Source organism: Halichoerus grypus, chromosome 9 (genome assembly GCF_964656455.1).
Source record: "Halichoerus grypus chromosome 9, mHalGry1.hap1.1, whole genome shotgun sequence".
Lineage (NCBI taxonomy): Eukaryota > Metazoa > Chordata > Mammalia > Carnivora > Phocidae > Halichoerus > Halichoerus grypus.
This window is the reverse complement of record NC_135720.1, coordinates 116056642-116082094: the sequence shown is the minus strand read 5'-3', so window position 1 is coordinate 116082094 and position 25453 is coordinate 116056642. Positions and strand designations below refer to the sequence as shown.

The 25453-nt window shown below is 37.4% G+C and overlaps 1 non-coding gene across 1 annotated transcript; it reads left to right on the top strand.

Annotated features, from left to right (window-relative positions):
* The first annotated feature begins 20973 nt into the window (after positions 1 to 20973).
* LOC118545809 (U6 spliceosomal RNA) lies at positions 20974 to 21078 on the top strand. Its single transcript, XR_004922227.1, has one exon. It is a non-coding gene; the product is annotated as a U6 spliceosomal RNA (small nuclear RNA).
* Positions 21079 to 25453: the final 4375 nt, after the last annotated feature.

Genomic DNA, 25453 nt, shown 5'->3' with positions numbered 1-25453 from the left:
GGATATTAACCACTTATCATATATATGATTTACAAATATTTTCTCCAGTTTGGTAGGTTATTTTTTTACTTTGTTGAAGATTCCTTTTACTGTGCAGAAGCTTTTTAGTTTTATGTAATCTCACTTGTTTATTTTTGCTTTTCTTGCCTTGGCTTTTGGTGTCAAATCCAAAAATTCATTGCAAAGACCAATGTCAGAAACCAACGTTTCTTTTAAGAGTTTTATGGTTTTGGGTCTTAAATTTAATTCCTTAGTCCATTTGAGTTGATTTTCATTTGGTTGTAAGTAGTGGTCCAGTTTCATTCTTTTGCATGTGTTTATCCAGTTTTCCCAACACCATTTATTAAAGAAACTGTCCTTTCCCTATTGTATATTCTTGACTCCTTTGTTGTAAATTGATCATATATACATGGATTTACTTTTGGGCTCTCTGTTCTATTCCACTGATCTGTGTTTCTGTTTTTATGCCAATACCATACTGTTTTGATTGCTATAGCTTTGTAATATAGTTTGAAATCAGGAAATGTGATACCTCCAGCTTTGTTCTTTCCTAAGATTGCTTTGGCTCTTCAGGGTTTATGTGGTGCCATTTTAAATGTTTATCCCATTTGTTTTATTTATTGTATTGTGTTAAAGGACATGTATATTTTTCTGCCTCCTCATTTAAAAAAAACTTGTTTTTTCTTTTTGAGCTTTGTTTTTTTGAGATTAACCAGGTTTTGTTTATTCCTTTTATCTTTCCCTATATGTTCAGAAGCTGTGTGTTGCATTTCTATTGTATTAATAGTTGACTTTTTTTTTTTAAGATTTTATTTATTTGACAGAGAGAGACACAGTGAGAGAGGGAAAACAAGCAGGGGGAGTGGGAAAGGGAGAAGCAGGCTTCCCGCCAAGCAGGGAGCCTGATGCAGGGCTCGATCCCAGGACCTTGGGATCATGACCTGAGCCAAAGGCAGACGCTTAATGACTGAGCCACCCAGGCGCCCCAAGAGTTGACTTTTTTAAGCTTACATATTCAAATTTATATTTAAACAAAGTTTAAAGTTAATCAGTACTTCTGTCCTTCTGTCAAATTATCTTCATACATAATCACCAGCCTTGCCTCTATGTTATTTTTTCTGATGCTTGAGATCCACTCATTTTAAACACACTAATAAATTTCTCCTCCTTCCATTCCTTCTCCTCTTCTTGCTTCTTTTTCTCTTTTATAGTCAACATTTTAGATTTAACATTGTGTTTTGTTAGTTTATTTTCTTATATATATATTTTTTATTTCTAACTCCTTTTAAAGCTTTATTTTCACTAAAGTATGTCTCCTCAGCAAATCTTTCACTGAAATTAGTGAGCTTCTTGAATATATAGAAATATATGATTTCAATTCATCTTCACTCATAACTGATAATTTGGCTCATTGTATCATATGGGTTTACAATAATTTTCTTTCAGTTCATTGATGACATTGTTTTGCTGTCTTCTGGAATATAGTATTGCTAATGAGAAGTTAGCATTAAAATGATTTTTGGTAGATGAATCTTGGCTTCTCCAGTCGTTTTTATGATTTTTTTTATCTCTGTCAGTTTACTATGATAAGTCCTGTGTGTGTGTGTGCATGTGTGTGTGTGTGTGTGTGTGTGTGTGTGTGTGTCTATTTTAAAGTTGTCTACTTCCAGCACTCAGAGACCCCTTTTGATCTGAAGAGTTAAGTCTCTTTTATTCTGGAATGTTGTTAATTACTATTTCTTAAAAATATTACTTGGTATTTGTTCTCTGAATTCTCTGAACTCCTGTTACACTTGACCTCCTCATTCTATCCAGGCATGGTTCTCTTCTTTCATATTTTTAATCTCTTCATCTCTGTGTACTCTTCTGAGAGATTTCCTCAGTTCTATCTTCCAGTTTACTCTTTGTAGATGTGATTAATATAATACTTAACTATTACTGAAATAACTATATACTTACATAACTATAAATATTAATATATTATTTAATTATCTATTGCTTCAACTTCAGTAACAGTTTTTCATTTCTAAGATTTTGGCTTTGTTGTTTATATCTACCTTTTCTTTTTCCAAAATATCCTTAAAATATAAATGTCCTTCTTTTATCTTTTTTATTAGTGGATAGTTTTTCTTTTATTTTCCACTAGGGAAGCCAAGACTTACCAAAACTCTAGCTTTTGGTTCCTCTTTGATGCTAGACTAGCTCCACTCTATGCTATATGCTGTATCATCTGCCTTATCTTTCTTTGAAAATGAAAATTCTCTATGAGAATGAAAATTCTTTCCTTAACCCCTCCAATTAGGCTTTTGTTCCCATCTACCCTATCAGGATTACTGATGACTTCTGTTTTATAAAATTCAGCAATCAATTCCCAGTCCAAAACTTTATTTTTCAGCAGTTCTTGATGTAATCATTCATTCATTTCATCCTTTCTATCTTGAAATACTCTGAGTTCTATGACATACCCACCCTGTTTTCTTTTTCTTCCTGCTTACTTTATATACCAGATATTTTTATGCCAATATTTTTGGGATATACTTTGCCAGATATTTCTCTTCTTCCCAACCTCTAAAATTGATGTTCTTGAGCTCAATCCTTAGATTACCTTTGGTGATCTAATTTAGTCCAGTGGTTTTAAATGCTAACTATGTGCTAATCTCTGTCAAATTTATGCTTTACCTGACCTCTCCTGGTAGCTTCAGATTCAAATATTCAATTGATTTTTGATACAGAGTATATGCTTGGATGGGGAACAGGATGTTGAGGGGGACTTTTCTTATTATCCCCAAATTGACAACTAGTACCAAAAATTTGAGGAAAAGAGTTTATGACTTCCCATCTCCCTCCTGACCCAGCTGAAGTGAGACAAGTCCTCATGAAGAGATTGGCGTAGTTGTGAAATATGTGTTCCCAGACACAATGGGAAGGGATCCTGGAGTTGTTGCAAGGCACAGGTGCTTCTCTCAGGCCTTAACAAATGGTGTCTAAATTAGTTCTCCTGTACCAAATGTCACTTTCCTTTCAAGTCCAAATAAGAAAACAACTTTAAGAGGAAGGAGACTTAAAGCAATCTTCAGAGTTGTGAGTAGTTGACTAAGGAAGAGTGGGGAGGAAGAGATAGTGATATCCTTTCTGAAAGCAAATGAGAAGGACTTCAAGAGACTTGCTTACAGTGATTGGGATGTCTGTGGGAAAAGATGTGTGGCAACTTATCCTTTGGGTAAATGTCTTCATAATAGATTTGCTGGTTTGTTTTGTTACTATTTGAGCATTAGGAAAAGAAAATTGGGGAGAGGGAATAGTGCACGGTGATGAGGGTGCAATGGAGCAACAGGTCTTCTCTTCCTTTTCCTTGTAGCAAGGATGCTTGAGCTTCACAAGGATTGAGTGGGCATTGTAGCCATACTTTTATCAGACAAACTAGATTTTAAACCAAAGACTGTAATAAGAGATGAAGAAGGACACTATAGCATAATAAAAAGGCCTATCCAACAAGAAGATCTAACAATTGTAAATAATCCCTAAGTTGGGGCATATATTGATATATAAATCAATTAATAACAAACTTAAAGAAACTCATTGATAATACACAATACTAGTTGGGGACTTTACCACCACACTCAAAACAATGGACAGATCATCTAAGCCGGAGAGGAACAAGGAAAAAGGGCTTTGAATGACACATTAGACCAGATGGATGGACTTAACAGATATATTCAGAGCATTTTATCTTAAAGCAACAGAATACACATTCTTTTAAAGTCCACATGGAACATTCTCTAGAATAGAGCACATACTGGGTCACAAATCAGGCCTCAACCAGTATAAAACATTGAGATCATACCATGCATATTTTCAGACCACAATGCTATGAACTTGAAACCAACCACAAAAAAAATTTGGATAAACCACAAATACATGGAGGTTAAAGAAAATCCTACTAAAGAATGACTGGGCTAACCAGGAAATTAAAGAAGAATTTAAAAAATACATGGAAACAAATGAAAACGAAAACACAACAGTCCATGAGAAAGGCTTGTATTGCTATATACTTTCCTCTTAGGATTGCCTTTGCTGCATCCCTAAGATTTTGAACAGTTGTGTTTTCATTTTTTTTGTTTCCATGAATTTTTTAAATTCTTCTTTAATTTCCTGGTTGACCCATTCATTCTTTAGTAGGATGCTCTTTAGCCTCATGTATTTGAGTTCTTTCCAACTTTCCTCTTGTGATTTGAGTTCTAGTTTCAAAGCATTGTGGTCTGAAAATATGCAGGAATGATCCCAATCTTTTGGTACTGGTTGAGACCTGATTTGTGACCTAGGATGTGATCTATTCTGGAGAATGTTCCATGGGCACTAGAGAAGAATGTGTATTCTGTTCTTTTGGGATGGAATGTTCCGAATATATCTGTGAAGTCCATTTGGTCCAGTGTGTCATTTAAAGTCTTTATTTCCTTGTTGATCCTTTGCTTAGATGATCTGTCCATTTCAGTGAGGGGTGTGTTAAAGTCCCCCACTGTAATTGTATTGTCGATATGTTTCTTTGCTTTTGTTATTAATTGGCTTATATAATTGGTTGCTCCCATGTTAGGGGCATAGATATTTACAATTGTTAGATCTTCTTGTTGGATAGACCACTTAAGTGTGATATAGTGTCCTTGCTACAATAAAGGTCTCAAATACACAACCTAACCCTACACCTAAAGGAGCTGGAGACAAAACAGCAAATAAAGCCTAAACCCAGCAGGAGAAGAGAAATAATAAAGATCAGAGCAGAAATCAATGAAATAGAAACCAAAAAGAACAGTAGAACACATCAACGAAACTAGGACGTGGTTCTTTGAAAGAATTAACAAGATTGATAAACCCCTGGCCACACTTCTCAAAAAGAAAAGAGAAATGACCCAAATCAACAAAATCATGAATGAAAGAGGAGAGATCACAATCAACACCAAAGAAATACAAACAATTATAAGAACACATTATGAGCAACTCTATGCCAGCAAATTAGATAATCTGGAAGTAATGGATGCATTCCTAGAGATGTATTGGCTACTAAAACTGAACCAGGAAGAAATAGAAAACCTGAACAGACCTATAACCACTAAGGAAATTGAAGCAGTCATCAAAAATCTCCCAACAAACAAAAGCCCAGGGCCAGATGGCTTCCCAGGGGAATTCTACCAAACATTTCAAGAAGAATTAATACCTACTCTTCTGAAACTGTTCCAAAAAATAGAATTGGAAGGACAACTTCCAAACTCGTTTTATGAGGCTACCATTACCTTGATCCCCAAACCAGACAAAGACCCCATCAAAAAGGAGAAGGACAGACCAATATCCTTGATGAACATGGATACAAAAATTCTCACCAAAATACTAGCCAATAGGATCCAACAGTACATTAAAAGGATTATTCACCACGACCAAGTGGGATTTATCCCTGGGCTGCAAGGTTGGTTCAACATCCGCAAATCAATCAATGTAATACAATACATTAATAAAAGAAAGAACAAGAACCATATGATCCTCTCAATAGATGCAGAAAAAGCATTTGACAAAGTACAGCATCCTTTCTTGATCAAAACTCTTCAGAGTATAAGATAGAGGGTACATACCTCAATATCATAAAAGCCATCTATGAAAACCCCACAGCAATATCATTCTCAATGGGGAAAACCTGAGAGCTTTCCCCCTAAGGTCAGGAATGTGGCAGGGATGTCCACTATCACCACTGCTATTCAATATAGTATTGGAAGTCCTAGCGACAGCAATCAGACAACAAAAAGAAATAAAAGGCATCCAAATCGGCAAAGAAGTCAAACTCTCACTCTTTGCAGATGATATGATACTTTATGTGGAAAACTCAAAAGACTCCACCCCAAAACTGCTCGAACTCATATAGGCATTCAGTAAAGTGGCAGGATATAAAATCAGGGCACAGAAATCAGTGGCATTCCTATACACCAACAACAAGACAGAAGAAAGAGAAATTAAGGAGTTGATCCCATTTACAATTGCACCCAAACCATAAGATACCTAGGAATAAATCTAACCAAAGAGGCAAAGGATCTGTACTCAGAAAACTATAAAATACTCATGAAAGAAATTGAGGAAGACACAAAGAAATGGAAAAACGTTCCATGCTCATGAATTGGAAGAAAAATATTGTGAAGATGTCAATGCTACCTAGAGCAATATACACATTTAATGCAATCCCTATCAAAATACCATCCACTTTTTTCAAAGAAATGGAACAAATAATCCTAAAATTTGTATGGAACCAGAAAAGACCCCTAATAGCCAGAGGAATGTTGAAAAAGAAAACCAAAGCTGGTGGCATCACAATTCCGGACTTCAAGCTCTATTACAAAGCTGTAATCCTCAAGACAGTATGGTACTGGCACAGAAACAGACACATAGATCAATGGAACAGAATAGAGAGCCCAGAAATGGACCCTCAACTCTATGGTCAACTAATCTTTGACAAAGCAAGAAACAATGTCCAATGGAAAAAAGACAGTCTCTTCAACAAATGGTGTTGGGAAAATTGCACAGCCACATGCAGAAGAATGAAACTGGACCATTTCCTTACACCACACACAAAAATTGACTCAAAATGGTTGAAAGACTTAAATGTGAGACAGGAGTCCATCAAAATCCTAAAGGAGAATACAGGCAACAACCTCTTCGACCTCAGCCGCAGCAACTTCTTCCTAGAAACATCGCCAAAGGCAAGGGAAGCAGGGGCAAAAATGAACTATTGGGACTTCATCAAGATAAAAGGCTTTTGCACAGCAAAAGAAACAGTCAACAAAACCAAAAGACAACCGACAGAATGGGAGAAGATATTTGCAAATGACATATCAGATAAAGGGCGAGTTTCCAAAATCTATAAAGAACTTATTAAATTTAACACCCAAAGAACAAATGATCCAATCAAGAAATGGGCAGAAGACATGAACAGACATTTTTCCAAAGAAGACATCCAAATGGCCAACAGACACATGAAAAAGTGCTCAACATCCCTCGGCATCAGGGAAATCCAAATCAAAACCTCAATGAGATACCACCTCACACCAGTCAGAATGGCTAACATTAACAAGTCAGGAAACGACAGATGTTGGCGGGGATGCAGAGAAAGGGGGACCCTCTTACACTGTTGGTGGGGATGCAAGCTGGTGCAACCACTCTGGAAAACAGTATGGAGGTTCCTCAAAAAGTTGAAAATAGAGCTACCATACGATCCAGCAAATGCACTACTGGGTATTTACCCCAAAGATACAGATGGAGGGATCTGAAGGGGTACGTGCACCCCGATGTTTATAGCAGCTATGTCCACAAGAGCCAAACTATGGAAAGAGCCAAGATGTCCACCGACAGATGAATGGATAAAGAAGAAGTGGTATACACACACACACACACACACACACACACACACACACTGGAATATTATGCAGCCATCAAAAGGAGTTATATCTTGCCATTTGCAACGAGGTGGATGGAACTGCAGGGTATTACGCTGAGTGAAATAAGTCAGTCAGAGAAAGCCATGTATCATATGATCTCACTGATATGAGGAATTCTTAATCTCAGGAAACAAACTGAGGGTTGCTGGAGTGGTGGGGGGTGGGACTGATGGGGTGGCTGGGTGATAGACATTGGGGAGGGTGTGTGCTATAGTGAGCGCTGTGAATTGTGTAAGACTGTTGAATCACAGACTTGTACCTCTGAAACAAATAATACAGTATATGTTAAAAAAAAAAAAAGAAGAAGATACTAGGAAAGGAAAAATGAAGGTGGGGAAATCGGAGTGGGAGACGAACCATGAGATACTATGGACTCTGAGAAACAAACTGAGGGTTCTAGAGGGGCAGGGGTGGGGGGATGTGTTAGCCTGCTGATGGATATTAAAGAGGGCATGTACTGAATGGAGCACTGGGTGTTATACACAAACAATGAATCATGGAACACTACATCAAAAACTAATGATATAATGTATGGTGATTAACATAACATAATAAAATAAAATTAACAAAAAAAAAGAGAACACAACAGTCCAAAACACCTGGGATGCAGCAAATGCAGTCCTAAGAGGGAATTATATAGTAATACCGGCCTTTCTCAAGAAGCAAGAAAACTCTTAAATACATAACCTAACCTTACATCTAAAGAAGCTGGAAAAAGAGCAGCAAATAAAGCCTAAATCTAGCAGGAGAAGTGAAATAATAAAGGTTAGAGCAGAAATTCATGATATAGAAATAAAAAAACCCAGTAGAACAGATCAATGAAACTAGGAGTTGGGTCTTTGAAAGAATTGACAAAATTGATAACCCCCTAGCCAGACTTATGAAAAAGAAAAGAGAAAGGACCCAAATAAGTAAAATCATAAATGAAAGAGGAGAGATCTCAACCAACACCACAGAAATATAAGCAAGTATAAGAGAATATTATGTGCAATTTTATGTCAACATATTAGGCAATCTGGAAGAAATGGATACATTCCTAGAAACATATAAATGACCAAAACTGAATCAGAAAGAAATAGAAAATCTTAACAGACCATAACTAGCAAAGAAACTGAAGCAGTAATCAAAAATCTCCCAACAAAGAAGAGTCCAGTGCTGGATGGCTTCACAGCAGAATTCTACCAAACATTTAAGGAAGAGTTAATACCTATTCTTGTGAAACTGTTCCAAAAAATAGAAATGAAATGAAAATTTCCAAACTCATTCTATAAGGCCAGCATTACTTTGATTCCAAAACCAGACAAAGACCCCACTAACAAGGAGAATATAGACCAATATCCCTGATGAACATGGATGTAAAAATTCTCAACAAGATGCTAGCTAATTGAATCCAACTGCATATTAAAATGATTATTCACCACAACCAAATGGGATTTATTCTTAGGCTGCAGGAGTGGTTCAACAACCACAAATCAATCAATATGATACACCACATTAATGAAAGAAAGGATAAGCACCTTATGATCCTCTCAATAGATGCAGAAAAAGCATTTGACAAAGTACAGCATCTTTCTTGATAAAAACCCTCAAGAAAGGAGGGATAGAAGGAACATACCTCAACATCATAAAGGCCATATACAAAAGACCCACAGCTAATATCATCCTCAATGTGGAAAAACTGAGAACTTTTCCCCTCAGGTCAGGAACATGACAGGGATGTCCACTCTCACCACTGTTGTTCAACATAGTACTGGAAGTCCTAGCCTCAGCAATCAGAAAACAAAAAGAAATAGAAGGCATCCAAACTGGCAAGGAAGAAGTCAAACTTACTATTTGCAGACAACATGATAATCTATGTAGAAAACCTGAAAGACTCCACCAAGAATTGCTAAAACTCATACATAAATTCAGCAAAGTCACAGAATATAAAATGAATGTGCAGAAATCTGTTGCATTTCTATATACCAAACAAAGCAGCAGAAAAAGAAATCAAGGAATTGATTCCATTTGCAATTGCATCAAAACAAAGATACCTAGGAATAAATTTAACTAAAGAAGTAAAAGATCTATACTCTGAAAACTATATAACACTTATGAAATGAAATTGAAGAGGATACAAAGAAATGGGAAAGCATTCCATGCTCATGGATTGGAAGAACAAACATTGTTAAAATGTTTATACTACCCAAAGCAATCTATACATTTAATGCAATCCCTATCAAAATACCACCAGAATTTTTCACAGAGTTAGCACAAACAATCCTTAAATTTGTATGGAACTGCAAAACACCTCGAATAGCCAAAAACAATTCTGAAAAAGAAAACAAAACTGGAGGCATCACAATTCTGGACTTCAAGCTATATTACAAAGCTGTAGTCATCAAGACAGTATGATACTGGCACAAAAACAGACACATAGGTCAATGGAACAGAATAGAGAACCCAGTAATGGACCCACAACTATATGGTCAACTAATCTTCTACAAAGCCAGAAAGAATATCCAATTGAAAAAAAGACAGTCTCTTCAACAAATGGTGTTGAGAAAGCTGGACAGCTACATGCAGAAGAATGAAACTGGACCACTTTCTGACACTATACGCAAAAATAAGTTCAAAATGGATGAAATACCTAAATGTGAGACAAGAAACCATCAAAATCATAGAGAAGAACACAGGTAGAAACCTCTTTGACCTCAGCCATTGCAACTTCTTACCAGACACGTCACCACAGGCAAGGGAAACAAAAACAAAAATGAATATTGGGACTTCTTCAGGATAAAAAGCTTCTGCACAGCAAAGGAAACAATCAACAAAACTAAAAGGCAACCTACAGAATTGGAGAAAATATTTGCAAATGACATAGCTGATAAAGGGTTAGTATCCAAAATCTACAAAGAACTTATAAAATTCAACACCCAAAAAACAAACAATCCAATTAATAAATGGGAATAAGACATGGGTGACACTTTTCCAAAGAAGACATCCAGATGGCTAATAGACACATGAAAAGATGCTCAACATCACTCATCATCAGGGAAATACAAGTCAAAACCACAATGAGGTACCATCTCACACCTGTCAAGATGGCTGTAATTAACAACACAAGAAACAACAGGTACTGATGAGGATGTGGAGAAAGGAGAACCCTCTTGCACTGTTGGTGGAAATGCAAACTGGTACAGCCAATCTGGAAAACAGTATGGAGGTTCCTCAAAATGTTAAAAACAGAACTACCCTATGATCCAGCAATTGCACTACTAGGTATTTACTCAAAGGATAGAAAAACACAGATTCGAAGGGATACATGCACCCTAATGTTAGCAGCATTATCAACAATAGTCAAACTATGGAGAGAGTCCTAATGTCCATCAGCTGATGAATGGATAAAAAATATATGAGATACACACACACACACACACACACACACACACACACACACACACACACAGAGGAATATTACTCAGCCATCAAAAAGAATGAAATCTTGCTGTTTACAACAACATGGATTGAGCTAGAATGTATTATGCTAAGTGAACTAAGTCAGTCAGACAAATACCATATGATCTCACTTATGTGGAATTTAAGAAAGAAAACAGATGAACATATGGGAAGGGAGAAAAGAAAAAAAAAAGAGAGAGGGAAACAAGCCATAAGAGACTCTTAATGATAGAGAACAAAGTGAGGGTTGATGGAGGGAGGTGGATGGGAGATTGGGTAGATGGGTAAAGGATATTAAGGAGGGCATTTGTTATGATGAGCACTGGGTGTTATAAGTGATGTATCACTGGATTCTATTCCAGAAATCAATATTGCACTGTATGTTAACTACCTAAAATTCAAATTAAAAAAAAGATGTGATATATATATCTGAGACTCTTAACAATAGGGAACAAACTGAGGGTTGCTGGAGGGGATGTGGGGGGGGGAATGGGGTAACTGGGTGATGGACATTAAGGAGTGCACTTGTTATAATGAGCACTGGGTGTTATATGCAATGGATGAATCACTAAATTCTACCTCTGAAACTAATAGTACACTATGTGTTAACTAACTTGAATTTATATAAAATCTTGAAAGAAAAGAAAACAAAACAAAACAAAGCAGACATAACAAAGAAAAGAAGACATCTAACCTTGAACTTTTGTGTTGGTATCTTACTCAACTTCATGCCTATTTGGTGATGGTAGTAACAGACTATGAGGTATACTGTGGGGAGGGAGCTGTGGGGCTCTAGAATAGGCCATACTGGAGTCAATACTCTCACATCAGAGACTGTGAAGTAGAGTCCTCAGAACTGGGCAAGTTCTTGCATATTCCTTCAAAGAAGTCAACATGTATTCTACAAGACATTTGAGTGCCTACCCTAAATGACATTGAAAGGCAGCCTGTCTCATGTCCTTAGAAAAAAGGACTGCAACTAACAGAGAGGGAAATTGCATGCTTAATTAAGTGAAATATATCTTTCTAGCCTCAGTTCAGTGGGAACTATAATCAAAGGAGGTGGACAGGAAGGAGAAGGAGACTGCACTTCTTCCCTGTTCTGAGTCAGTGGGCCTAAGATTGACTGCTAAAATGGAGTATTTCATGAGGAGCGGCCTGAGGGTTTTTAATAATTTCAAATGACTAGAAAATTATAGGTTCTACCCCAAATGTTAATGGATAAGGAAGAGGTATGTGTCAGAGACCATGCCTGTGGCCTACTGAGTGCAGACTTTTTTAATAAACTAGTCATAAATGTCCAAGGCATCTTGAATTTAACATGTGCAAAACTGAATCAAGATTGCCTCCTCTAAATCTGCCCGTCTTCCCATCTTACCTAGATCAGTAAATAGCCCCATTCTCCCAGTTGCTTTGGCCCCATACCTGAGAATAACCCTTAGTTCTTTTCCATTTAAACTCACATTCAGTGTAACAGCAGAATCTGTTGGCTCTACCCTAAAAAACTTCTCCCCACCCTCACTCTGATCACTATTCTTGTCACACTCACATGTAACTGGTGGTTCTTTAATCCCAGTCCTCCTAACTGCATGCATTCTTGCATGGAGAAATTGGCTAGAGCTGAGCAGCAGCTACCTTCTTTAGACTGTACATGATCTTTCCATTGTTACTAGGTGATGTGCTTCACCTGCTCATTTATATTATCTTCCTGGGCTCCATTGGCATCTGAATTTTTAAAGTCTTGACAAGAACTCTGGGTTTTAATAGTAATGTAATTTAATTTCAATCTGAGGAACCCCAAGGGATATTGGTATTGCATAAAAATCATTTGTAACATAGGTATGAGGACCAGATTTGAATTATGGAAAATTTGGACATAGTGTGAAAGGTGGTTTCATGAATTCTATGTTAAAGATCACTATTGTCAGTACTTGATCTGATTTAAATATTGAATCACTTTTTGTGTCTGTTTCCTGGGAAATTGAGTTAGGAACTGAAGTAATGGGAACTCCTACAGTTATGAATCAAAAAGAATTGTCTGGCAGTTCTAATCTGGAGGACTTGGGTAATGTGAAAGCAAACAAATATGAGAAACATGAATCTCAATCTTTTGTACACTTTAGATATTATAGAATATCTGTTCTTGGGAAAAGTCTCACATTTGACAGGCTGAGAAGTAAAGAACTTACTTGAGGTTCTCTGTGAAATCACTAAAAAATAAGAAAAAGAAATCCATATAATTTTTCTTAAATAGAAAAAACATAGTATTATCTAACATTTTCCATTGGTGTCTCTGAGGGGAGGACTTGGGTAGACATAAGAAGAAAGCTTACTTTGAGGGAACATTCAAAATTCTCTATTTAAACATTATTTTGGACTTCCTGTTTGTCTCTCAAAAATTTTGACTACCTCTGTTATTTATATTTTTCAGGGTTTTTTGTTGTTGTTGACAAATGCTACTTTACTTCTTTTGTTTTAATCAGTATATTCTTAAATTATCTATAATGTAGGGGAAGCAAGAGAGCAATGAGAAACTCAAATCACTTTAACAGAACAAAGTCCCTTAGACTTTGAAGACCAGAGAACCATATAGAGAAAGAGATATAATACTTACTTATGGGAGGCAGGGGCACACCTTAAAAAAAAATAGATATCAGTGAATAATTGTTTGAAAGGAACAACTTTCCTTCTAGGGAAGCATACTGGTGTGAGGAAGAAGCTTGGTAGTCACATGGCTCTTGGTTCAAACTATGGTTCAGTGAACTGTGTTCCTGGGCAAGTATGTGCCCTTGGTTTCTTAGCCCTTGAAAGAGGTCAATTGATTTACTCCAAGGATTAAATGGGATATAACATAGTTAAAGCACCTGTATAGTTCTCATCACTGAGGAGATGCAAAGGAAACAAATGTTTGAAATTAAATAAATGTAAGTTTACTTCACAGATTGAGCAGAAGGCAAAGAAAGGTAAGAGCTATGAGTCTCAGGCTGTTTCACAGGAGTTAGAAATGAGCAGGGCAGAAAAAGTTCTGTAGGCCATGTAGCGAACAACAACAATAGAAAACAGTAAAAAACAAACAAACAAAAAAACCCAAAAAACAGAACAGACTGAACTTACCTCTGGGCATTGAAGGTGGTGGACCAGCTGAAAGACAGAAAAGTATTTTTGCAAGTCTTTTCTCTTCCACTCTTTTTTCCCCTCTCAGTTTAGAGTTCTTTTTCATTAAGTCATTGTAACAATAGGGAAAATGTTCCCTTTGGTCTTTAATTTCTTTCAGTGTAAATCAGCAGGATTTGAACTTTCATAAAAAGCATGAATACCCATGGTATTTGGCCATGGGAAGGCAAGTGGTTAAGGAAGTATGTGCCCATGCCCAGAAATCCCAGCACAGCCAGGGAAAGAAGTTATAGGACTCCACAGCGGAGGAAATATGGAAAGACTTACTGAGGGCAGGTGGGACTGATCCCGCTGGAAAACAGAACAGAGAAAATTGTTACCTCCTTTTCCCTTCTTCCCCATTCAGTTTGTTTTGTCCCTTGTAACATGTCATTTTCAACTGCTGGAAAGCTTTTGTCTCTGATCTTTATTTTTTATGTAAATCATGGAATTTGATTTTTTTCCATAAAATTATTAAAAAGCTAGGAGAATTATTGGTAGTTTGAATACAGGATGTCTAAGAAATAGGAACTTCAAGCCTCTAAAATCCCAAATGGCCAGGGAAATTTTCCTCAGGTGTCTTGGAATTCAAAATGTGGAAAAACAGAGTGGGTAGGGCAGGAGGTCCAAATGAAAAACTGCTTTAGAAACTTCTGATCCCCTCCTTTCTCTTCCATCATCTTTTCCTTTTCTGTAGATAGTCTCATTAGTGGTCTCTGTAACTAAGCAAAACTTTTTTCTCCCCTGTTTATGTAAATCAGTAGTGTTAGAACTTTCTACTGCATCATGAATCACCCAGAGAGACTTTGATAATGAAATAGCAAGGGGCCATGAGGTACCTCAAGCCCTTTGCATACCAACATGGCTAGATAAAGACTCTTGGACCCCACTAAGAACCAATCAAGCCCGTGGCAGAGAATTAAATGAATACGCAGACTTACTGTTTGTGTGAGGAGTTGATCCCACTGAAAAATAAGCAGAGAGATTTCTTATTGCTCCCTGCTCATTTACTCTCCTATTCGTTTTTTTCTATTGGTAAATTTTCTAGTGATATAACTGTTTAAAAAGTTTTTCTGATCAGGAGTATTTGAACTTTCTAGGAAACTTATAATCAGCTGGTGGAATTGAGGTTAATGGAGAAGCAAAAGCTAAGAAAATAAGTTTCAAGTTCATGTACTGGAACTCAAATTCCAATAGACATTGCTGGACTTTGATAAGCGCACAGCAAAGAAACAAATAAACAACTTACTAATTGCTCATATAGATGACCCAGCTGGAAAACAGAAATATTATCTGTATCTTTGTTTTTCCTATTCATTTTTTCTCCTTCTGTATGGAAAGTCCCTGCCAATCTTTAGAAACATGGAGAAATTTTTTCTCTGCTCTTTAGTTTTTATGCGACTCGGTGAACATTTTAGAAACTTACTAATAACCTAGTGGAATGCTGAGTAATGGGAAAAAAGGGGTCAGGGAAATAGGAGCTTTAAGTATTGCTATCCCAATATGGATGGATAAATTTTTTTTCAAGTAGATCTGTTAGACACTGCTGGAGATAATTGAGTTCCATCATGAAGGGAGATAGTCATACTTACAAGAGGATCCTGTAGCTGAAAAACAAAGAGAGAAATCAGTGTGGAAAGACTGGTGAAAAGGGGGTTAGTTTTCTTGCTCGTTTTTCTGAGAGGGAATATCAGAAATGTTCATGGAGTGAGCACTGGACCCTTACAGCTGTTGTGCACTTCTGCCTCCTGCTTAGTCTGAGAGGCTTCGGGAAAGAGCGATGATTCATCTCTTCCCTTTTTGCAGTGAGTGGTAACTGCTTAAAATCCTACAGGAGATTGGGTAATTTAAACTGTGCTGCTTTTACTTTTCTACTCCCTGTTTCTGCTATTCTGAGCAAGCTTTCATTCATTCATACAAATGTCCCCTCCCCCACCCTTGTTGACACATTACAATAAATTTCAGGTAGTTTCCTCTGATATTTTTATGTAATGTATCCATATTAAGTTTTTTGGGTTAATAAGTGGGGTTTGTATTCCCCTCAATTCATCCATTCCTTGGGTGCAGCCTGGTAGTGGAATAAGCAAGAGATGGAGAAACATGAATGTCTATACCCACAAGACAGAAGCAAAAGATTGCAGACCCTGTAGGAAGCTGTGTAAGAACAAGTATGGAACTTACTAGTCATTTCTGAAGTTTCACCTGGCGGAAAAATGGAAGGGAAAGAAAAGGGAGAAATCAGAGTATGCAGAACGAAGAGAACTCAGTTATCCCATGATGGGCTTGAAAAGGGTAACTACAAGGAGGATGCAGGGAGCTCTAAAACCTGCCTTTTAGCTCAGTGTAACATCTGGACTTAAGCTCACACCCCTGTGTTTTGCATCCTCAGGCCTGCTTCTGCTGGTCTGGGGCAGAAGAGTGGCTGTCCTCCTTTCCATTCCTTTCGTTGGTGGTAAATGCTTGAAATTTCTAGAGGTTCATAATATCTTAAACGTGTACTTCTATGTACGTTTGTTATTCTCATTTTCATTTATTTCTTTTCCCTACCTAACCTTTTAGTTGATTTGGAAAGTTTTCTTCTCATTCCTTTTTTTTTTTTTTTTTTAACTAGTCCTATTTGGAGCACTCATTTTTATTAAAAAAAAATAATCAGTGCATTTTGTATTTTCTTCAAATTACCTGTAATTTAGGGGAAAGCTAGGAAGGAATAAATGTAGCAGTATAATTTCCATTTATACATTACTGTATGTTTTAAGTGTTTACACATAGGGGAGAGGGAATTATGCAGGAAAGGAAAGGGAAAGGGAATCCATGTGCCCATATAGATTCTCAGGCACATGGTAGCTATTTGGGGACTTTGGGCCAGATGAGACCCTTCCTTTAGCCCCAGTGAGATCCTCTGAGGTGAGCTGGTTTGTGATTTCTCTCTTACAAGAATTATGAGAACTTCCAAGCTGTAAGTCTTGGTGATAATTAAGAGTACTGAGAAAGGAGGCCCTGAATTAGGAGAACAGTCTACAAATGATGACTCATGTTCATTCACAAAGGAAGTGTTTAGAACCAGCATTTAGGGCAGGCAGCATCCACTTTTAGTGATCATAGTATGATTGTGTGGAAGACTGCTTGCCCTCTCCATGTTTTGAGTTCCTTTCCCCAAGATATCTTGTAGGACAATAAACTCCATGGCATCAGAGATTAACCAAATCTTTCTCTCTTATTCATGACTTTATTTTGGAAGTATATTTTTTATTATGTTCAGTTAGCCAGCCTATAGTACATCATAAGTTTTTTGATATAGTGTTCATGACTTTATCCCCAAGCCTCAGCTCAGTTTCTGATATAAGAGCTCAGCTAGTTGAAGGAATGTTTGAGTACATCTGACTTGACTTCTGATAATGTCCTCTTGTTTGGCTTAAACTTTGGAATGCTATTACTTAATTTCCAGACTCAGAATTTACAATGACCTGAGGTTTGGTTTGTTTTGACACTCTAGAATTTGACACTAGTTTTGCCCTCGCTAGTCACAATATGACCTTACCCTTCACTCTCTTTCACTTATAGTTCATAGTTGCCTGATGCATCTGCTAGTTCCTATAATTGCAGCCCACCTATCATCACATCCTGTTCCCTGAAGCTGTGTGTGTGTGTGTGTGTTGGGTGTTTGGGGCAAGTGGGCAGGATAGGGCATGAGGAAAGAGAAAGCATTGGGAGAAAAGATTGGGGAACTCAGTATAGACTAGATCCTTAGTAGTATTCCCTAGTACACTTTTCCCAGGAAACTGGGAAAAAAAAAAACTGGTAAGACCTCAGTCTATTTAAATTTGACTGTTTTTTCCTTATTTTACATTTATTTTTAAAATTTACTTTCTTTTTTTCTCATTTTCTTTACATTGTCTCTCTTGTCTTTGAGTAGGCCCTTTATGAACTACAAATCACTTCAGAAGTGAAAAGCTACACTTATTCTTTCTCTGTTACTATAGAAAATTCTCTATTATTATAGAAGCCATTATGACCATTACTAGGGACATTTTCTTACTTTTTTCTTAAGAAATAACCTTAGAGAATTCTCAGCAAGTAGAAACTGAGATGCATGAAAACATGTCTAAAACCACTGTCCTTATGGTAATAGGTAACATTTGGGACAGGGGACAGGCCCTCTATACACTGTAGAAGATCAAAGAACACCAGAGGAAAAAGATAGATAAGTGACTTACCACTGGGCCCAGTATATTGCACTAAAAATAGAAACAAACATAAATTACTGTGGTTGTTGAATATGATAAACACACATACCACTGATGTTTTCCAAAGGAGAACAGTTAAATAACTTCCCAGAATCACTAAATCCCAATCTTCAAGATTAAATATTTTTATTGGACCGTATCCTCACCATAAGAATCAGATCTTCCCCTAGGAGACTTGTAACCCTGTTTTAGTTGGAGGGAGAACCATTTCATGCTTGCCGTTTACTACAACAGGTGTTTGAAGTGAAATCTTTATTGTATTCCTTTCCTTCACTGTCCCCATCTTTTTTTCTCTCATGTCACCTTTTTTCACTCTCTTGGCCATCCTTCTTTTGTTTTCTTTCTCATTTCTTATGTCCTCCCCCAGATTCTCTCTATTGCATCTTTGCTTTGGAACAGTCTTCTAATGTATACTGACAAACTACTATAATTATTATTAGAAAAATGTTATGCTACCTATTATGAATTTGAGTAATATATATGAATTGATGTATATACAGGAAACTTACCAATAGGTCCTGGAGTTTGCACTAAAAAGAAATCAAAACTGGCATATTAGTATGAGTGTTTGGATGAAGAATACATTTTTCATTAATTTTATTATAGGGATGGGGCTTTGGGAGGTAGAGTAAGGGAGAAGAAGTGATAACAGTAATAAGAACATTAGGGAGAACTAATCCAGGTATGATAACTGTATAGCAAAAGAGATATTGAGCATATATTGCAATTCAGCCTGAGATGAGGCTCTCTCTAGAATCATTGTCAACCTAGGAGACATTAGAAACATTAAAGGTTTAAACTTTATATCTTTCTTTCCTGTCAGAAGATACTGCTTTTTTAAAGGACCACCTTTGTACTAAAATATTTCTGACCAACTAATATGCTCTAGGGTAGGCTTGAAGGTAGGAGGTAAGGATATAGTCTTCTCACAGTTTCCAGCTAACTGACTACTGCTTTGATTAGGTTGAGTGTCTCTGGGAAAGAGTCAAAAAAACCTTCAGTTTTTAATGAGAATTTGGCCTTCAGGTGATTTTCTAGTTCTGATTAAACGTGCTATCTCACTTGACAACATTCCTTTTACTTAAGAATGATCCTTGGGGTGCCTGGGTAGTTCAGTCAGTTAAGTGTCTGACTCTTGATTTTAGCTCTGGTCATGATGTCATGGTCATGAAATCGAGCCCCGCGTTGGGCTCCATGCTCAGAACAGAGTCTGCTTATGACTCTCTCCCTCTCCCCCTCCCCCACAGACTCCTTCTCTTTCTAAATTAATAAATAATTAATTAATTAATTAATTAAAAAATAAGAAAATGAAAGGAAGAATGATTCTTGGTTGGTAAACTGCATGTGAACTGGCAGAACTATAAATACCTGTTAGAAAGCCTTATCTTTGGGCTTCCCTGAATGTAGTGACCATGTATTTGGGCATGTTCCTTATAGGATCCCTGCAGGTTATGTGTGTGGAGTTCTTATAGGATATTTTGGCTCCTGGGGATTCTAACTCCAAGCAACTTCTGTATGTAGCCTATGGGAGGCCAAAGAGAATAGTTTCTGGGTGGCACCTTAGACACCTGCATAGACCACTTCGAGGACTACTGTCACAGAAGAGGGATGGTTGATGCTGCCCTAGTGGCAAGCTGTGCTTCCTGCCTTATGTCCCGCTGAGTAGCCTGGTGAAGGCTGGGATCATCATCTGAGTCTGCACAGTTAATTGAATCTTAAAAGATCACCCTTCCTTTCAGTGGGCATTGCGTTGTCTCTCTTCTCCATAGCTCCTTACTTCATGGCACTCTTGATGGGAAATATCCCAGTTCTAACCCGTAAGCCCCAAAACCTTTAACTCTGAATTTTTTTTTTTTTCTCTGTAAAAAAGCTAGAAGATGGATTACCAGTTGTGGCTATCCTGGGCCATGAGTTGTAGACAAGCTAGAAATTTAGGTATTTTGCAAAAGTAATTTAATGTTTGCTTTGACTATATCTATTAAAAAAAAATGCCCTTGATCCTGGAGTAGAATTCCTAGGATACCTGCCTTGTGGTGTAAGCCACTAAGTCTTTAGACAGATAATCATTTCAAGTATTATTTTGTTTTCTTAGTTTTCCTATATTTTCTTAGTCTTTTTCCTTTTTTAATTTGTGACTGTTTTGTAGACTTCTTTCACTTCTCTTTCTCAGCTTTATTTATATTCATTTACTCTTTTTTCTTCTCCTGCCTTGAACTCAATCTCTTGCCTTCAACTTTCTTCCTACTTTTGTTCTTTTAAAATTTCTCTCGATTTTTCTCTTTTTAACCTGTATCTTTATTTCTGTCTGTTACTCTTTGTATTTCATTTTCTCTCACTTCCTCTCCCCATAGGCCTTTTTGTCCACTATTTTTAATATTATAAGTTCATTGTATTCCTAACTAATAACCTTTTAGAGCACTCAAAATAGTAGTGGAAAGAACTCACATTAAAAAAAAAAAGAGCACAACTTCTAAAGTTCTAACTTCATTAACTATCTTCCTTCCCTTATTTTTTTGAGGAATGGCTTCTGAACCTCAATTTTTTCATCTCTCAAGATGGGTATAATATCTGCTTTACCCACCACCATTGAAATGTTGTGTAGGCCCAACAAAATAATGCATGGGAGAGTTAGAAAAACTGTAAGCCATTATAGGAATCATACAAAGGATGTTCACTTCAGCAGCACATATACTAAAATTGGAACAATACAGAGAAGATTAGCATGGCCTCTGCTCAAGGATGACATGCAAATTCATGAAGGAATCACACAAAGAATGACTAGGTACAGATACAGAACTTACATTCATTCTGTCAAGCAAATATGGGAAACCTCAAACATCTTTTTTTTTAGGTTTCTAATTTCAAAAATTCCTAATTTTTGTTAGGAATCCTATAACCCAGTGTGTGAAGCTATAATTATTTGCTCTTAGTTTGTAAATATGTAATTATGGACAACTGTATCTTGAACCTAACCATTATTTATAATGTTTCTATGGAAAAATGCAATAAGGTAAGTTGCTAAAAGTTGGTGAAAATAAAACCTAACTGTCTTGGAGAGAACTTTTCAGAGAAATTAGATTGGAAGACAAAACAGGATTTGCATTATTTCAAACATAATCCCAATAACAAAAAATTATTTGCAGGGAAAGCAAGAAGTTTAGGTGCTGTGTTCTAAATCTTTATTACATGGTGGTTCTAAAAAGCTAGATTATAGAACTTAGAAAAGACCACTCCTGGGGGTTATTTTTTCACTTCATATTTCAGCTTCATAGTTAATATCTTTTTATTGCAGAACCTGGGTGAATCCAACCTCTAGGAATTCTGAGTGGGATAATGAGACAGCAGAAACACTTGATCCTGGAGTCTATGGGCATGAATCATTTGAAATAAAAATCAACTGACATTCTAAGCATTGTACAGGACCAAAAGACATTATAATTGAGAGGTGACTTACCAATGGTTTTTTGAGAGAGTTCTAGAAAAATAAACAAAAGAAAAGAGAAAGGAAATCAGTAGCTGCTCTCAGGCTCTGGAGCCCGTAGTTCTCATTTGCATGCTTTTCCTGGTAATCTATGCCACTAAACTTGGGCTCAGCTACAGTGGGGTAGTAAGGATGTTGACTTTCTTCATGGATGCTAAGACAATCTAATCCATATAAGGGCCTCCTTATCTAATGGATCTACTGAGAGGCTAAGTAGCAAAGGTACTAAGTAGAGGTCACCCTTTTGGTCCATTTAAACCCCTGTAGAGGATTGGAAAAATCCTTCTCCATTTAAACTTAATTTTCTTCCTTTCCCCTATAATTTCACTTCTGTCCATCACATTCTGTTTTTAAAAGTCCTTTGTGTGATGTGATTGAAAACCTTATAGTTTGTGTTTGGCACTGGAATGTACATCATTAATGACTTACTGAAATGGTAGGTACAAGACAACAAAAAGGCCAAGAAAATGTGGACCCCCCAAACCCCTGAAATCCCAACATTACTGCAGGAAATTAAAATTCTCTACAGTGGAGAATCAGGCAGTAAACTTACTGATAGGTCCCGTAGCTCCTGCTGAGAAACAGAGAGGGAAAAAGAGAGGAAGAGGGAGAGGGGTGAGGGAGAGAGGGAGATAATCAGTAGGCTTCATCGCTGTGAGGGAAATAACCATTCTTCAACCCTCACTCTAGAGAGTGTGTCATAAGTAGACACCCTAGGAACATCAAGGGTTGCTTGCATGGCAATCCTCAGACGGGCTCCGTGTTGTACAATATAGGGACTTCCAGGAATGGGGGCCTCCCCCTTTTTTTTTTTCAGTGATATTTGCGACCTTTAGAGGATTGGGATAGACTCATTCCATACTAATTCATAATGTCTCCTTTAAAAATTTTTTTTCTCGGGGCGCCTGGGTGGCTCAGTCGGTTAAGCGACTGTCTTCGGCTCAGGTCATGATCTCGGGATCCTGGGATCGAGCCCCACATCGGGCTCTCTGCTCAGCGGGAAGCCTGCTTCTCCCTCTCCCACTCCCCCTGCTTGTGTTCCCTCTCTCGCTTTCTCTCTCTCTGTCAAATAAATAAATAAAATCCTTTAAAAAAAAAAATTTTTTTTTCTCTTTTTTTTCTCTCATTCCATTACAGACTTACTGTTATTTGAAAAGTGAACTTCCCTTGCTGACAGGGCATTATGACTGCTATTAAGAGGGTCCTTTTCTATTTTCCTTTGTTAGCCCATGGGCTTTGCAGTCTCTCTACTTCATGCACAGCTTCTTTGGAAACTGTGTAATAGGAATGTTAGAGAAGTCGAGAAACATGGCGTCAAGAAAACAGGGCAGATCAGTACTTAAGACCTTGTGGGTGAGAAATTAAAGGAACCAGAGTGGAGAAACAAATTTGATACTTACGAATTGGTGTTGTGAATTGCACTGAAATACAGAGAAAAGGAAAATCAGCAGGTTTGATATTAACAGAATGCTCATGCCTCCAATATTCTATTTAAAGAAACTGTGAAGCAACTCAACCAGAGGGAGAATTACTAAGGCATATCAGTAGATAATTTTAGCAAAGAAGCCCAATAGCCCTCCCTCCAGATTAAATCATTTGGTATTCATCTTAAATGAGAAATCTATGGCAGAGGGGAAGGTATAAAACTGGGGCTGAAGGTTGTCAATCTTTCCTTCACTTTCATCCCTCATCTCTTTCCCTCTGTGCCCTGCCCAGCACTCAGTTCTCTCAAAGGATTGACACTCCTAGGGGTAGGTGGGATATCAGTTATGTTGGTTTATTTTCATCACCTCCTCCTTTGTCTTTATCATGCTTATTCTTTTGCCTTCTCCTAGAACCAACTGTTCTTGTAGTGCTTCCCTCCGTTTAGGAAAAGTCCACAGTAGTTACTTTAATTATTTTTATCATAATAAAGAGAATTTTTTTTCTGGTTTTAAATATTTATTTATATTTCATATTATTTTAAATATGAATGATTTTGCTTTCCCTTGTCTTAAACTCAGTGACAGTTCAGGGTGTTCTTTTCTGATGTCTTGAGCATCAGGAGGTGTCAGTAATTCAAACGCAATCATGCAATCAAGAAGCGTGGGTGAGAAAGCCTGGAAATAGAAAGAGCTTGGGTAAGGAGAGGTCCCATAGCTCACAGAAGACTAAAGAGTATCAGAATTAGGAAACAGAAAAGGAACTCACTTATGGGTCCAATGGTTCCAGCTAAAATATGGGAAAAGCAAGACAGACTAATTAGATTGGTTCTTTGGCACAGAAAATACACAGTTTGCACTGAAATTATTTTTGGGAGAACATCATAAATGCAGACACAGGGAACAAAATTTCTACTTCATCAGAAGAGTAAATAAATTTTATTCTTCATTCCTCACCGTGGAGGACCCCTGTAACTACTGGGATCTGACAGCTGGAGCTGCAGGGATGCAGTGGTCAGGGTTCCTTCCCTGATGGGTCATTGTAACTCAGTAGATTCCACAGGCCATTGCCTTTCTTCCACCTGGGCTAATTTGAACTTGTTTAGCCAGAATCTCTGGCCTCATCTTCTGAAGGAGGCAGTGGGAATTTCTGTCTCCTGTGGGTGACCTCAGCTCCCTTACTCATTGGAGTAACTTGCCTGCAATATCTTAGCATAAAAGGGAATAGGAACTCTCAGAAGGCTCAAGACTTTCATAAGTGCAGTTGGCTGGTAAAGGGATTGAGGCACTAGACCCACATGCTTAACAATAACAGCCTTCTTTACAAACACCATACACACAGACACCTCTCTCTACCTCTAGGGCTACATGTGCTTTAGTGACACTTCCCCAGTGTTTACTCTTGATTGACTTTGATTATTTTAATCATGTTTCACGTGTATAAATGCTCCAGGAGTAGTAGACACAGCATGTGATTTGTTAGGAGCTCTAACCCGCAAATCACTCTTCCTCTTTAGTGTTGGCCCTGCCCCAGGAGCTCAAGCTCTGAGCATCCTCAGCAGTGATGGATAGAAATTCGTTAAGAAATGAATGAAACCTTGGTGAGTTTCATTTTTCTTGTCATTGACTTTAAGGCTACTCTTGCTGTGGAGAATCTGAAGGGATGGAGGAGCTGGTTAAACTTAGATCAAGTGCACTCAACTTTTTATTTCTTTTCTAGCTATAGAGGATTGAAACCCTGTAAGTAATGGTTCTAAGCCACCTGGGGATTTTCTTAAAAATGCAGATTCTGTTTTAGTGGGTTTTAGGTGGAGATTCTTTATTGCTAAGAAACTCCAAGGTGATGCTAATGCAGATCCCTGGACCCACTTTAAGCAGCAGGCCATTAAGAGACTGGTAAAATCTCAGAGCATGAATAGGTCACTGTTTCCATTTACCACTTTTTTTTCTTTTCTGTATCAACTGTCTCTCACCCATCCCTCATTCCCAGTGCTTCTGCCAGAGATGTTCGTTGTAATGTCATTTAAGATGCTATCTGGACACTTCTTGCAGACTTACTCTTTGTTAATAGCAGGGGACCCTCTATCAGTGAGCTGAGTGTGACTGGGATTTCTAGTAAGGGAACTTCCTATCTTTTAACACTTTTATTCTTAACACTTTTTCCTTGGCCATTGAATCTCAGGACTTTGAGAAATTTAAAAGTGATAGTACTTCCTCAGGAGGCTCCCAGCTTATTAAAATAAGAAT